The sequence below is a fragment of the Cyprinus carpio genome, chromosome A2 (assembly GCF_018340385.1).
Source record: "Cyprinus carpio isolate SPL01 chromosome A2, ASM1834038v1, whole genome shotgun sequence".
NCBI lineage: Eukaryota > Metazoa > Chordata > Actinopteri > Cypriniformes > Cyprinidae > Cyprinus > Cyprinus carpio.
The window spans coordinates 2,312,425-2,328,832 of NC_056573.1; positions in this window are offsets into that span (position 1 = coordinate 2,312,425).

Genomic DNA, 16,408 nt, shown 5'->3' on the forward strand with positions numbered 1-16,408 from the left:
CAGCTCATGATAGCTCGTCGGCTGCCCGGTTGTGCAAGCACGGAATGTGAATGGCCCGAAGTGACATCAGATGCTGTTGACTCCAGAGGAGGAAGTGGCGGGCGAGTTGTGACATGCAACGGGAGTGTAGACCACCTTGTCGGTTGATGTACGCAATGGTCACAGTGTAGTCAGTGCGGACCAGTACATGCTTGCCTCATAAGCGCCCTTTGAGACAGATCAAGGCAAGGTGTACTGCCAGCAACTCTAGGTAATTGATGTGCCAATACAGTTGGGGGCCCGTCCAAACCCCCAAGAGTGCAAACCCGTCGAACGTGGCCCCCCAGCCAGTAGTTCTATGGGCACTCCTGCCCGGAGAAATGCAAGGTCTCACCACGGGGTGAAGGTTTGGCAGCAGGCCGGTGTGACTTAGACCAGTTGAGTGCCACCTTTACATGCCCACCTCAGAACTCTGCCATGGATGCAGTATTGAAGCAGTCTCATATGAAGCAGCCCTAGCGGCGTGACTGCCGCTGCAGCTGCCATATGCTCCAGGAGCCTCTGAAATTGTTTCAGTGGGACCGCTCTCCTGCTCTTGAACATATTCAGGCAGTTCAACACCGACTGAGCACATTCCTGCATGCTGTCTGTTTGACTGAATCCAACTCCATACTGAGAAAGGAGATCCTCTGCGTCGGGGAGAGTTTGCTCCTTTCCCAGTTGACCCAAAGGCCTAATTGGCTGAGGTGCAAGAACACCAAGTCCCTGTGTTCGCACAACTGATCCTGAGACTGAGCTAGTGTGAGCCAGTTGTCGAGGTAGTTGAGAACGGGAATGCTGAACAAGGACCGCCTCCACAACTTTTGTGAAGACACGGGGCAACAGTGACAGCCCGAAGGGTAGAACCTTGTACTAATATGCTCATCCCTCGAACGCGCCCAGTTCAAAATGCGCAGATACAAGATTGGTCTTAACCCACTGCCTTTCTTGGGTACAATGAAGTAAGGGCTGTAAAACTATTGCATCCTTCGCCAGTAGGACTGCGATCTCTGCACGCAAGACAGGGACATCTGCCGCCTTCACTGAAGTGAAGTGGATGCCCCTGAACTTGAACTGAATCGCATAGCCGGGTTTGATGGTCTGAAGGATCCAACGAGATGAACTGGGGAGCTCTAGCCAGGCTCCCAGATACCGTACGAGTCTTACTGCTGCATTGCACATGATCGATCATGAGATTCTGATTGCCTGTCTCGAGACCTATGTGGACATGACGGGAACAGTTTTAAGCTGGTTTAGTTCGTATTTAAAGGACAGGAGATTCTCTGTTCGCCTTGGCAATCTCATGTCATCAGCTGCCAATCTCCCCTCCCTACCCCTCTACCCTTTTTTCTTTATATATGCTCCCATTGGGCTCCATTTTTCGAAAGTATGGTGTATCTTTTCATTGGTAAGCCGATGACACCCAGATTTATTTGCCCCTTAAATGCTCAGGTAACATCTCCCTGGGCCATCTAATGGAGTGTATGGAGGACATAAAAATCTGGATGTCATCAAATTTTCTTAATCTAAACGAAAAGAAAACGGAAATGATATTCTTTGGTCCCCCTAGTGGCATTCCCAAAACGTTTGTTAATGATCACCATGTCACATTTCAAGCCAAAACTCTTGTTAAAAACTTGAGCTGAATTGATAATGAGCTGAAACTAGAAAAACAAGTAAATTCAGAGCATAGATCCTGTTTTATTTTCATCTTTGGCTTCTTTCAAAAATTAAGTCTTTTCTCTCTTTTCAAGATCTTGAAATAGTAATTAATGTTTTTATATCATCACGGTTAGACTACTGTAACTCACTTTATTGTGGAATGAACACTACTTCCCTGGCCCGTCTCCAGTTGGTCCAAAATGCGTCAGCAAGACTTTTATAGGGGCTCCATAAATCCACTCACATTACACCTGCGTTAGCACCATTGCATTGGCTGCCTGTCCGTTTTAGAGTAGAATTCAAAACCCTAATTCTTGTTTTCAAGTCCCTAAACAACTTGGCCCCCTCTTATCTATCTGAGCTTCTATCTCCACATAACCCTTCTCAAGCTCTTCGATCCGGTAGTCACAGATTGCTCAATGTTCCCAGAGCCAGACTTAAACAGAGAGGTGAATGTGCCTTTGCTGTTGTGGGTCCTAAACTCTGGAACAGGATACCAGTTCATATTAGATTTGCTCCTAAAATACAGATTTTTAAATCTTTGTTTAAAGCTCATTATTTTTCCATTGCTTTTAATGTCCCTTGATGTTTAATTTTTAAATTTGACTTCTGTTGTTCTGATTTTCTTTTGATATCCTGTTGATAATTTTTCTTAGATTTTATCTGTGATATTTTTAAATTGTTTTGCTTGTATTTATTTTATCTGATGCTGTAAAACACATTGGTCAGCTGCCGCTGTTTTAATGGTGCTATATAAGTAAATTAAACTTGAACTTGAACGAGTGACACCAACAGAACCACCGACGTACCTGTGGTGGGGCAGTGAGAGGGAACGCAGGGACCCGGCCTGGACATCTCGTTGCCGGTCCGAAGCTGGGTCAGTGTGTGTGCAAAACTTACCTGTTTTTGGGCAGAAGGTGCGTGAGTAGTACATTTGATCACACTCTCGAACCGCCCACAGCTGCTCACTGGCGAGAGAGGAGGGTGAGTGTGATTCGAGACAACTCCCAGTTGATAGAAGGTCGAGAGTGCGATCAAAAGAACGCCCCAGAGATAGAAGAAACTGCTCATTCGTTGAGGTTTCGGGTACCACTGACCTTGAAGTCAGTGGTGGCAAAAAAAATAAACAAAAGATTCTCCACCCGTCCCCATCTGGGGCATTTAAGGAACCGCATCTTATCGGTCTCCCTCATGTCGGCCTGATGAACCTACAACAACGCCATAGCATGTAGGGCGGAGGCAGCATCTCCGCAGGCTGCATAAGCACTGCCAGTTAGGGCCGACAAGTTCCTACAGGTCCGGGAGGGGAGCAACGGCTTGCCCCACCAGTTGGCAGCGGTATTTGGACACAATTGCATCACAAACGACCGCTCCGATTGAATGATGATGATCATCCGATCATCATTTCCAGAAGGGTCTGGCTCACCCTCCGATGGAGCGATCAACATCCGATCGTCAGGGGGAGTGCCGAAGGATACAAGTGGTACCCCACAAGAGGGTCCAGCCTGTTCCCCGGGCAGCTCCACTGGCTTCAAAGTGCCAGTGGAAGGAGGAGCCTTTCGGAGGTTGGTTCCTCAGAGGGGAGTCCCTCACCATCACCATAAGACCATTCCGGCTACTGCCAGGAGTAGCGCCCACCCCCTGCCCCCACTTGACAAGAAAAAGAAAAAAAAAAACACCACTGAAGCACCGTTCCGCCAACACAAGAGCTCTAAAGAGTGCACTGAACTCATTGAGTTTCTTCAAACCAGTAGTCTGGAGCAGAAGGAAACGAAAAGTTGGTATGGGTTGCACCTGCTACCTTTTTATGCTCATGCTGTGATCAGCGGCAGCTGAATGCAATCATCGCATTGCACATTAAGTTTACACTCAAAGTAGATTGGTCACTCTAGCTAGATTCCCAATTCGTCGGTCACTGACATGATGTCAAAAGTGACCAACTCAAAGGGAACAAAAAACCATAGTTACAATAGTTAAACCATGTCACAAAAATAAATTGGAAAATAAATCGGAAAATAAATAAATAAATATTTCCCTTTTTTGTATTTTATTCATTAGTATTGGTATGATTTATAAATTACCTAAAAGAAGTGTGTGTTTTTTTTTTTTTTTTTTTTGTGTGTGTGTGTGTGTGTGTGTGTGTGTGTGTGTATTTATTTGTATTTATTTTTTTTCACTTATGGGATATTTTATCTGACGTTTATATTGTTTATACACAGCCAAGTGATAATAAATCCTGTTATCACTGACATAAATAGAAAATCCAATATACAATGTGAAAAAAAAAGACCTTTAGATTATACAAATAGTAGAATCTCCTGACACTGAATATTTGTTTTGTGAGATGGCTGCTGTTGTACTTATATATAAAGTCATATCCTTCAGTAATTATAAACAGATCCACATATCTCGCAGATATCTCACATATCTCAAAATTACCTAAGAGAATTAACTGGGAAGCACAGATCCACATATCTCGCAGATATCTCACATATCTCAGTATCTCATCTGTGCATAAGACAGAGCTGAACTGAGATCAGTGATGTCAGAAGAGCTGAGTCACGGGTCATTAACAGAGATCAGAGTGCAAGTAAACACTGCAGTCACTTCACATCGACTCCCGCTGGAGAAGAGCCCATCCCACCCAAACACTGCCCCCTACTGCAGGCACTCCGAGCCAAACTAAAATTACCTTATCACTGTATTTTGTGAAACAAACACACTGACATGCATTTCGCCAAGAGACAGTAGCTATAAGGTAGTGTGAGGACAATATTTTATATAATTGTCAAGTCAGGGTGTTTTTCATGTTACATGTTATTTTGCAACGCGGAATTAGTTAATTAATTAGCTTCATTAATATTTTCAGTGATTGTGCCAGACTCCCGATTCATTACTCAAGTCACCTTTATTTATATAGCACTTTTAACAATACAGATTGTGTCAAAGCAGCTTCGCAGGAATATCAAAATAGGAAAATAGTGTCAATGCAATTATTTAATTACTCACTATAGCTAAATAACAAAATAATAATAATAAAGTGCAGTGAACTATTTGTGCTACAAAACTGTGTTTATGATTATGATATTTAATTCAAATAATATGATAACAAATACCAGTTTGTGATATCAAGCAGCATATAAGACTGTTTTTGTTTTTGGAAGCGAAAGTTCAAGATTATGTTATTACTGATTATCGTGTGACAACATGCCCCACTGTTATATATAGACTAGAAAAAGGAACACTGTGACAAAGCAGCTAAGTGCTCTAGAGATGGACATCGTAAAGTTGCAATCCATCTGCAAAGCTCTCAAATTAACACAGCTCATATAAAACACAAATAAAGGCCCTTTAAAAAGTTGGAGTGCTTTTAATTCTGTTTACCCTCTCTCTCTCTCTCTCTCTCTCTCTCTCTCTCTTTAACCCTAGGATCACAAAAGGCTGCTTTACTTCAGGTTATAAATGCTATGAAAATATACAGCAGACTGGCTAGATTGGCTTCTTGTTTTGAGATGTTATCATCAGGCTACCTATAGAAACATTAGAGTGACACAAAGCACACAAAAAAACCTTGTGTTCAGAAAACTAGAATACCAGATCTTACTGAAGTGTTTTAGGATAAGAATTATGACTTAAGAAAAATTGTTTATTATATTTTGTTGCAGTTCTAGACGGTGTGATGCAATAATATAAACCTCAGGAAAGCAGACAGTTTCCCCGTCTGAGTCTCGGGCTCGTCTCCAGAAGCAGCAGTGTTTTGAGAGAACGCATCCTCTGCTGAGTTCTCACAGATTCAAAACACACACACACACCTCTACCAGGTAGTCCAAATAATTTCTCTATCTCCTCAATCTGTTTATGCAGATAGCCCGTGCCAATCAGTTGCTTACAATCACCATTCTTACAATTTTATTACAATCGTACATCAGTTATTGCTTTCCTGATGCAGACACAGACTCATTGTTTTCATCGTTCAAATAAACACAAGTATACAAATAGTGTTATCGCCACTATTTCATTTTGCACTGTGCTTTCTGAAAGAACAATGAGTCTTTGGGATGTGCGTGGATTCCTGCGTTTGTATTGGCCTGATGGGATCTGATTCTGCTCGGATCTCAGAGCGCTTGTCATGTTGCAATCATTCAATTCACCGCAGTTTTGGAATGATCCGAGAGAACTTGTTGACGTGTCTGCTAATAAAATAAACAAAACAAAACGAACCTCAAAATTGTTATCAGTTTAACTGGGACTATCTGTCCCTTTTTTGAAGCACAAATGAATGCATGATACCAAAAACATACTCTAAAATAATATGAAATAAATCATTTGAACTAATGCAAGGAATGAGTAAGAGAAAAGCCATGACTCTGCCGTGACACAACAGATCCGGAGGTCATAAATCTAGTGTGTGACCTCAGAAAACGGGGAGAGAAAGAGCTGACGGTCTCAGTCTGTCAGAAACACTCGGGTCGGCTCACGATACAGACTGACAAACACCGAGGTCATGAAAGGACAAGCAAAGGTCAAAGTTCACGACTGACCACAAACCCTAATTTTTCCTTTTTTCTTCTTATTTCTCAACAATAGACAAAAAGTTAAAAAAATATTAAAAACTTTGAAAAATAAAAAAAAAAAAAAAAAATAAAATAAAAAGTTACACTTATGATTTCACTAGCATCCCATGTTACTGTACATTGTAATTATAAAAATCAACACTTATGAGATGTTCCTTCTGTTTGGAAAATAAAATGTAAATATGTGAAAACAGCACTATTCCCTCTTTGAATATGCTTCCCCAAAACTTACAATTAATGCATTTGCTACAATATGAAAATAATAAATGTAGCATGTATTTCTGACAATCTCTGTGACTTTTCCCGAATTGAAACTGTGTCTTTGGACTGCTGATAAATACTAGGGTTAATTCGGGGTAATTGGAACATTTTTCCCAGTCATCTAAAATGTCCCAGTTTACCTGAATTCACCCTATAATTAATAAACACAAACTTGACTGCAGGACTAAGCTAAACTGAACTAAAACAGATGATATCTCCTGATTCTCTTCAGGGAGGTCTAGCGCAAACCTTCACAGACGTACAGAGAGTGATTTGATGTTTGTAGGATCTTCACCAAAAGATCTCTCAACTTGTCCAGTCTGTAAAATCTTCATTTGCTCCTAAATGTGATCTCGAAGCCTCCTGACCGCCGCGCATTGGGTTCTGAAACAATGTGAGGTTTGTTTCTGTGCTGCTGAGTCACTGTTGGAGGGATTGGGGTCGAGTCTTTTGTCCATGTTTAGCTCTGAAGGATCTCTTTGGGAGTACATCCATTTGCTCCGATAATGGATTATAGACAGTGAGAGAGCTTCCAGCTGGTGCTGGCCTACGCTGATGAAAAGCAGACCTCTCCACTCATGTGTGTGTGTGTGTGTGTGTGTGTGTGTGTGTGTGTGTGTGTGTGTGTGTGTGTGTGTGTGTGTGTGTGTGTGTGTGTGTGTGTGTGTGTGTGTGTGTGTGCTCGGGCCTGCAGAGGATGGACTGGTGTGTAAATTCTCAGACCTATTAAAACAGTTCATGAAGAAAATGTGAAAGAACATTTCAGACGTCACTGAACAGAGAAACAATCTCAATCTTTAAAACCATGGTGATAATTGTAGATTTCAATTTTTTTGCATTTTATAATTGCAAATTTCTACAAATAGAGTATATTTGTCTGTTGTATTATTTCCAGAAAGCATTAGAGGTAATGACATGAAATGAAAGCAGGAGTTTTGTTTGTTTGTTTTCAGTGACATATATTGAATATGCCATTATTCATAATATTGCATTTCACAAAATTCATATATTTGCTGATTTATGTTGTTTATTTAATGTTTTACTGCTGTGAAATAAAAGCTTGTGGTTGCAAAAAAAAAAAAAAAAAAAAAAACTGAAAATAAGTATAAAATAATCATACTACTCAAAATTTCACGTCCTGAAAGTGTTTATTTTTTAAGAGTTTCAGACCTTGTTTTGAACCCAGTTGATGGAAATTGTTGGTTACATCACACAACCCTTTCCTGCCACAGAACCCTATTTATATGTGTGTTGTGTTATGAAGCGGGAATGGAAAGGTTTATGATATTTTAATGTTTAATGTGGGTTAGACATAGCACTAGCATTTTTAGTGAATTTATTTCTGCGGCACACTTAGTATATGTGTTACAACTGCAGCATACATTTGACACTACTCCAAGCTTCACCAAAACAAGCTTTTTTTGTTCTTGTTTTCTCAAGAAATCTAAAAGGGACAAAAAAAAAAAAAAGGAGTTTTCATCAAAAAAAAAACAAAACAAAACACTTCCCATTTCATAATTCAAGCGTGATCTCTAAAATTCACTTTTTTAAGATTTTAAACATTCTATAAAATAATGAATGTCCTGAAGTGAATTGCATTTAATAAATTGCATTTTCTCAAAGTAAATGCATCAGAATGTATATGTTGGGATATTCTGAATTTTCTGGTCTCTCTGTTGTCAAAGTTTATGGCCTTATAGCTTTAGAATAAACAATATGACTTATAAATAGTGGGGCGGGGGGTGAAACAACTCTTCCCGTCTCTTCAATTATTCAGAGTAAATATGTTATGCTCACAATGAAAAAAATAAATAAATAAATAAATAAAACTTAGAAATGTTAAATGAGTGTAGAACTCGTCTGAAAACTCAAATTTTAAATAAATGTGATTGATCTAGTGTGACTTGGAAACACTTTATCAAGGCACATTTTTTCATTTTTTGTGTTTAAACAATTGGTTTAGAAATATATGTATATATATATATAAAACCAATACACTATCTTCCCATTGATAAAAATTGATTTGAACACCCAAAACCAATACACTATCTTCCCATGGAATAACATCTATTAGTTTAATAAATTGAAAATTGATCAAAACTGATTTGAACACCCAAGAGCAGAATTTTTGTTTAATCTTCTTCATCGACGTGTGTGTGTGTGTGTGTGTGTGTGTGTGTGTGTGTGTGTGTGTGTGTGTGTGTGTGTGTGTGTGTGTGTGTGTGTGTGTGTGTGTCGGGGAAAGAGAGAAGCAGAAAAGCGGCAGAGGAAGAGAAAGAGACGGCGGGAGGCTGTATGTTCTGCTTGTTCTGTCTGTGTTCTGCCTTCCCTTTTTTATCTCCCATCAGGGATCCAAGAATGAAGGGGCCTTGTTTATTGTTTTACCTCCAGTTCCTGAAATTGAAAATGTCCTGGACCTCTGCCAGTCACGCTGAGTGACAGAGCTCTGCCACCTCCGTCCCAAAATAGACCACTAGACCCACAGACCTTCGGCTTTCTCCGAGCATGATCTCTCTTCAGTCGGAAAGCCTGCGCGTTTCTTCCCTTAATGTGATGCTGACTTCATTTCACTGAACTGATCTGATCTCGTTCACGCTCTTTAGCAGACAGCTTTACCCTCGCTGAGAGTCTGACCACTTTTATAGATGATGTATTCATTCGCCTTGATCTCGGTGTTTGATTTACTTAACCTAAAAGTTAAACATCTGAGACGCACGGGCAGCTGTCGGCTTTTAAAAGGGAAGAGAGTGTACAATGTAGCTTAATTTGCCGGGGGCTTTCGCGCCGCTGGGACCACCCATAGAGCTGTCATCTGAAAATCACACACAAACCACCCAGCTCGACCGATGCCAGCCTCTCTTACTCACACAAACACGCCTCAACCTGAAAAATAGAGATTGTTGCGCGCTGGATTTTATTTGCGTGCACGGAGTTACATTTGTTACTATCTTGATTCCTTCGTGAAATTCTGCTCCTCTTATTTTTCCAGGTAACCTACAGTATGTGCTTTGTGTGGTGGCCTCCAAATAAACTGGTTTTATTCTGTTTCAAATCTTTTATTTAATCACACATGAATACATCATTCAGGCTACAATAAAATGTTTCTTTTTTTACAGTGAAATATTCAAATTTATAAGCAAATTTGTAAGCATATATGTCTAAATTTGATCCTTATTTGCTTTGAAAAGCTCGCTCTACTGGAATCGAAGAGCTGAGATTATTTTGAAAGAACGGACAGAGAAATATTTGGTCTATTTGCAAGATGAAGGAAAGTTAATTGGTCCCTCTTTATATTAAGTGTCTAAATAAATTATATTACGTTTTTAAAATTACACTTATATTGGGAAAAAAATATTGTTGGGTCGAATGCACTTTCTGTGTTAATGTTGTGTTGCAAAACACTTTTTCTTATCACTTATGGGTAAGTTTAGAGACAGGTTTGGTGGTATGGGTAGGTTAAGGGTGGGTCAAGAGTTAGAGATGTGACTACAGAAATTAATTGCAGATCCAATCAAATGCACGTTTTTTTATTTATTTGTTTATTTATTTTTAAATATAAGTGCATAAAATACAAGTGCACTGTGTCAAATGATTAATTTAATTGTTACGCCATAGTAATTAAAGACACTTAATATAAAAAGAGTCCACTTAATTCACATTTTTGGTTTGTTTATTTTAGTGGTTTAGCTGTGAAATAAAGTAATTCTGTAGATCTGAAAGTCAGTTTCCAATGACTCCAGCAGCAGATAAAGCATAAAATCAAATACATCATTGTACTGCTAGATGACAAATGAATGATAACGCATTTTAAAACATGATGTTGTGTGTTAGAAATACTGTTACAGTGTACTGCGGTGTACTTTAAAACACTACGCAAATTATTAATGATGCTCATGTGCAACATTATTCATTTAATACAATTGTAATATAATTTATTTAGTCTTTATTTTGTGTCAAAACATTGCTAAAGAGGAAAAACAAAGGATGACATTAAGACGCTTTCACAGTCGAGCGTCATTATTGAAAAACATGCTGTTTCTGAAGCGACCAGAAGAGGGCAGCAGAAAACACTGATTCACACATTCATCCTCGCCCTCTGCCCATATTTCGGGTGAATATCGACATGAAATAGCAGTCACTAGACATAAATCAATACGTGCTTGTTTTTTATTCTGAATTCTTACATTAAGAAGTACATATTGGAAAAAAATATTGCTGAGAATCTCATTTCATCTTAGATCTAAGTACATAAGCAGGTATATTTACTGAATAATCTTTATTTAAATTGTTGTATTTTTATTTAATTTATATATTTTTTTATTTTTTTATTCAGTATTCATATATATACATACATACATAGATACATACATATACAAAGATAAAGACAGAGTCATAGCACACTTTTACAATATAAGTGAAATTTGAATATATATATATATATTAGGTGTTTGGTCAAAGATCATGACAGAGTCATAGCACACTTTTACAATATAAGTGAAATTTGAATGAACTGAATTTGCCCAGCAGGCTTGGAAGTTCATCTGCACCTCAGGATAACTTTCAATACTTGTTTATAAAATGAATTTGAAGTTAAAAATAGAGCTGTTTTATGAAAACAAGTCAAATATTGATAGCATTCATGACCTTATTTGAGGACATTTCTGACACAGAATACCTGCATTGGTTCACTGTATATATCTGGCTGATCGCTGTAATTAATGTTTGATCAGCTGAAAGTAAAATCAGTTTACAAACGGTCTTGGTTCTCCTCAGGTAGCACTTCTGCTTACCAGGTGAGACGTGATCGCAGCGAAAGTGACACTCCTTTCAGGAGGTTCCTGTCCACACTTCTGCCTCCTGCTATTTTTACCTCCAAAAATAAGAAGCAGGACAGTTTGCGGCCCCTGTTCTATGGGAAACAAAACCTGGTGGAAATCAGTCCAAACGCCTCCACTGGCAGGTCATCAGAGCTGAGCTCGACCTGCGGCCCTGCTTCTCTTCAAGTGTCTATTTTTAAAATTGTTTGCTTTCCCAACTCCACAATGTAGAAGAACAATCAAGTCATGCACTGAAGTACATGTTGAACAAGTCAAATAACGCAACTGGATTTTTACATTGTCTGAAGAAAATGTTTAGTGTTTTTGTTTATGTTCTTGGTGTTCGCAAGGTTTCTAGGTTAATGTTCTAAAAAAAAAAAAAAAAAAAAAAAAAAATTTTAAATTTTAAAAGCCCTCTACCGAGTCTCTTTAAAGGAATAGTTCTCTCAAAAAATTTTAATTGTGCTGTAAATGTTCTCACCCTCAGGCCATCCGAGAACAGGATGAATTTGTTTCTTCATCAGATTTGGAGAAATGTATCATTGTATCATCAGTGTCTCAGCAATGGATGCTCTGCAGTGAATGGGTGCCGTCAGAATGAGAGTCCAAACAGCTGATAAAAACATCACAATAAGCTGCATGCTCATAAAAAAAACAAATCCACCAAGACATTTTTAATGGAAATACGAGTCCATAATCCATAATAACACTTCCTGCAGTGAAAAAGTGCATCTGCTGTTGTCTCTCACATCAAAATCCAGTCACATATTTGTTTAGAGCTGTTTAAACGCTGCTTGATCTGTGCAGATTTCTCTCCTGATTCACACCAGAACACTTTTTCACTGGAGAAAGTCTGATGAAGAAACAAACTCATCCTGATCTCAGATGAGCTGAGGGTGAGCACATTTTCAGCACAATTGAATTTCGGGTGAAATGTTCCTTTAACGCTGTGATCACTAGACCAGGGCTGAGGGACGTGGGTCTCTGTTTAGCTTGCTTTCACAGAGAGATACAGCTGGATGTTTTTCTCTGATATGATGTGTCAGAATGCTTCAAGGCTGATTGAAGGCACATACACACACCCCCTCTTTCTCCAGTCTGCCCACTGCTCGAACGCCCCCACACTCACTTTACTCACAATTACACGCACGATGTCAGTCCCCTGTCTCACCTCCAAACCAGCGCTGGTCTATATTAACCAGGGGGAAATTTCTTCTTCATTTCCCAGAGACACTGTGCACCATACTCGTATAATTTTAGCTCAGCATGTGAGGGTGTATTATTGCCTTTGTGACACAACAGTTTACTGTACATGTGCACGATTTAAAAGAACTGTGCAACCCCCTCGACTGAAGTGATTTACTCCTTCTGTGCCAGCGGCTCGCGTGTTTCAAACAAAAGCAGAAGTTTTGTGTGTTTGAACGGTGATTGTAATGCAGTTCGTCAACACACATGCAAGTGTTCATTCTAGATGAGCAGTGAAATGCTTGGCTAGAAAATATGAACCAGATATGAACTTTTCTGCTCAGAGAAGTGTGGATATTGCTAGTCTGTAGAAATGCTATAGAAATCAGTTTTGATAAAAAAAAATTCTATTGTAGAAATGCTTGTTTCCTCTAGCAGTGGTTTCCTTTGCAGATTTCACACATCTGGTTTAAAAATGAATTTGTTTTGCTAATTCTGTCCTCAAAACTAAAACATAAATATTGACATGTTTGTGTAATATCTGTTATGTATCGAGTGAACATAAGTGTTCATTCAGAAAAAAGTCTTTACACTGAATTATCCACTGAACCTTCATTTTTAATGTTTAAAGGACAAGAGTAATATAAGGTTGGGGCAACTTGTCTCATGTTTTATAAATGATAAAAAATATTAAAACAATATTTATTGGCTAAAATAATGGTTTGAAGTTTTTCACATTTCCTTACTTGAATTGATAACAATTGTACACTTTTAAAAGTATATATATCTCCATAGGTTACACTGTAAAAAGTGCCATTTTTTAAGTCATAAATAGAACAAATATGATGAGTGCAATTTAAAAAAAAATAATGTTCCATTCTCTCTACAATATCTCATCTCCGATAGATTTTACACACAGGTAGTGTCACTGAATTTCTGTTACACATGGAAATAGTTATTTAAAATCATTTCGGAGATTAAAACAAATTTACACAGTTTCTTGTCAGTGATCAGAGGCATCCTGTGTTATGTCACATTATGACAATGAGCTGAGCAGCTCCACTTGAGAGAAAACATATAATGATGATTCAATACATTCATCTGTAGGTCATGACCTTTAGAGTGATTTTATCCCTGGGTTCTGTCCCGAATGAGTCACTAAATAAAGAGCCATGTTTCCATCTAGAGCTACTGCTGGTTTCTAAATGACAACTTGTATAAAGCTGAATATTTTCATTGTCAAGTTTTCTGAATGATTCATTTTATAAGAGAACATACTACTACATTTGAATTCTGACATAAATAGGCTGTGAGTGTGTAAGATGTGCCAGATGGATTTTAACCCTCTGGTGTTGATCAGTCATTTCTGACCGTTTATGAACTCTCTGTGTTTCCTATCCCAGAGACTAACCCTGAACTGTTTTCTTAAAAGGTCCCACATCCTGTCTAGAGTGCCATGTGTAGTCAACTTGTAGTCCTATTGTTTCATTGGTTGTCTTGGTTCCTTTCCCAGATGTGTCTTGTTAGCTTGTTATCCTGTTAGTGTCTCATTGTATAAACAGCCCAGTGCTTCGGTCAGTCGCTGTCTTTGCAAAGTTGTAGCGTGTTGTTCTTTGGCCTTGTTCTTATTCTGTGGATTTCCTTATTTTTAATAAAAATTCACTCTGTCTGCATTTGGATCCTGCGTCTCCTCTTCCTTGCATCGACGTGTTACAAAAACGTGTTTTGGAAAATATATGTTTCATATCAAATTTTAAAATAATATTTTTGTGCATTTTTTTTTTTTTTTTTACTTTTTAAACTTTTTCACTTATAATCTTCCAAGTGTCTTCTTTAAAAAGAAACCAAACTTAAGTTTTACGACAGTTTAAGTTGGAAATTTCATTTTCAGGTCTATGCTGAAAAAGTGGTTAACAGATGTGAAATGGATTATAACTACTGCATAAATATATATTTATGTGTATTTTTCTAGTGTTAGAATTATTCACATATAGTTAAGAATATCAGCAATGTAGAACGGACAAAAATATTGCAATCTTTATTCATCAATGATTCTCATCATATTTCATATAAAATGATTCAGTGGATATTTCTTCTAAAGCCTCGCTTGTTTTCCTTCAGTGATACGCTACAAATGTATGCGCTCATCATGTTTACATCCGCTTAACACTTGCGGTTGAAAAACTGGAAAATGACTAAGTAGTCTTAATAATGGAGTGGAAATCAATATCCCAGTGTTGTCCCACGCGTTCTGGCAGATTTCATTTCTTTGAAGCTGACGATAACATCGTTTGTTTACATTGGCAGAGACAGACGACACTTTCCCTCCAGGTCTACCCAAAGCACGCTCGCGCTGACACACAGTGAGTGTGTGCGAGAGAAAGCTCACGGAAAGATTTTACCCGTCACCTCGGCTTCCTGTTGGGGGAAAGCACCAGCGCGCAGGCGGTTGCGCACCTCTTCCCGCTCACGGGCTTCGCCTACCATTTCAAAGAGGTCCGGCCATGTTTATCAATCGCTTGTTTGTCCTTTTGAGTTTGCGAGGCTTCGCTGAATGAAAGGAAGCAGCTCTGCGGTCTTCTCTCTGGCCTATGGTTGCTCTCTGAAGTGCCAGCCTGCCTGCGGCTGTAGGTTGACTCTGGGCCGCGGGGAGGCCGTGTGGGGAATAACCTGACGATGGATCTTCATTCATACCCATAAATAGACTTATCAGAAATTGCAAGTCGGTTACAGAATGATGCAGCCTGTTTTGGAAAGCAGATCAAGCCACAAGACTCTTCTGCTGGAATGACTGGACCGCACTGTAATTCTTCTGTGTTATTACACCTGTATAACACATGAAATTACATGTAATAACAGATGAAAAATGCTTCTGAATCTACAGTCGTAGATTAGATACTAATTGATATAGTATTCCACAAAGATGCATTAAATTGATCAAAAGTCACAGTAAAGATGTTTATAATGTTACAAAACACTTCTGCATCAAATGAATTCTGAACTTTCTATTCATCTGTGAATCCTGAAAAATAAAATGTATCACCGTTTCCACCAAATTATTGGTGTTTCTTGAGCAGCAAATCATCATATTAGAATGATTTCTGAAGATCATGTGACACTGAAGACTGGAGTAATGATGCTGAAAATACAGCTGCACATCACAGAAATACATTACAGTTTAACAGAGATCCATATAGAAAACAGATATTTTAAACCTCTGGTGCTCTTCGGTCACTTTCGACCGAAAAAAATTCTGTTTTGAATTTTAAAAAATCACAGCTCCATCACAATGGTATGACACTTGGTGACTTTTATGGTATTTGGAATGTGAACACACACACAAAAAAATTGAGGGCTTGATTCGAGCAGGCTAAGTGGTCGTAAATAAATAATCACACTTGTGGTCTTCGGGTCAAAAATGACTGACCATAGGAAATGAATGGGAAATTGACAAAAACACAAAAAATCTGCAAATTTAATGTTTTGTGTAACAAAATGCTTTCTCTGTGTTCAGGTTTGTCTGTAGTAATAATAATTCAAAAACTGACGCTTCAAATCAACATTTCAAAAAAAAAAAAAATCTAAACCTTTACAAAAAGTTGTCTTTGAAAATGTCTAAATATATATCCAAACCCACAACTTAATAAAAATAAGTATTTACGTCTAAAAACAATTAGAGAATTTATAGGCCTTTTATATAGAGCTATATGGGAATCTATGCTCTAAAGCATGGAATTGCAGTTGTTTTTCTTATTTTACTCCCACCAGATAATAATAATAGTAATAGATAACTAATCTAGCTTAAAGGTGTTGTTTCTATTTTAACATGAAATACTACCATAATTGAAAAGTAATAGAAAATATTTGAAAAAAAAAACATATTAATAAGTA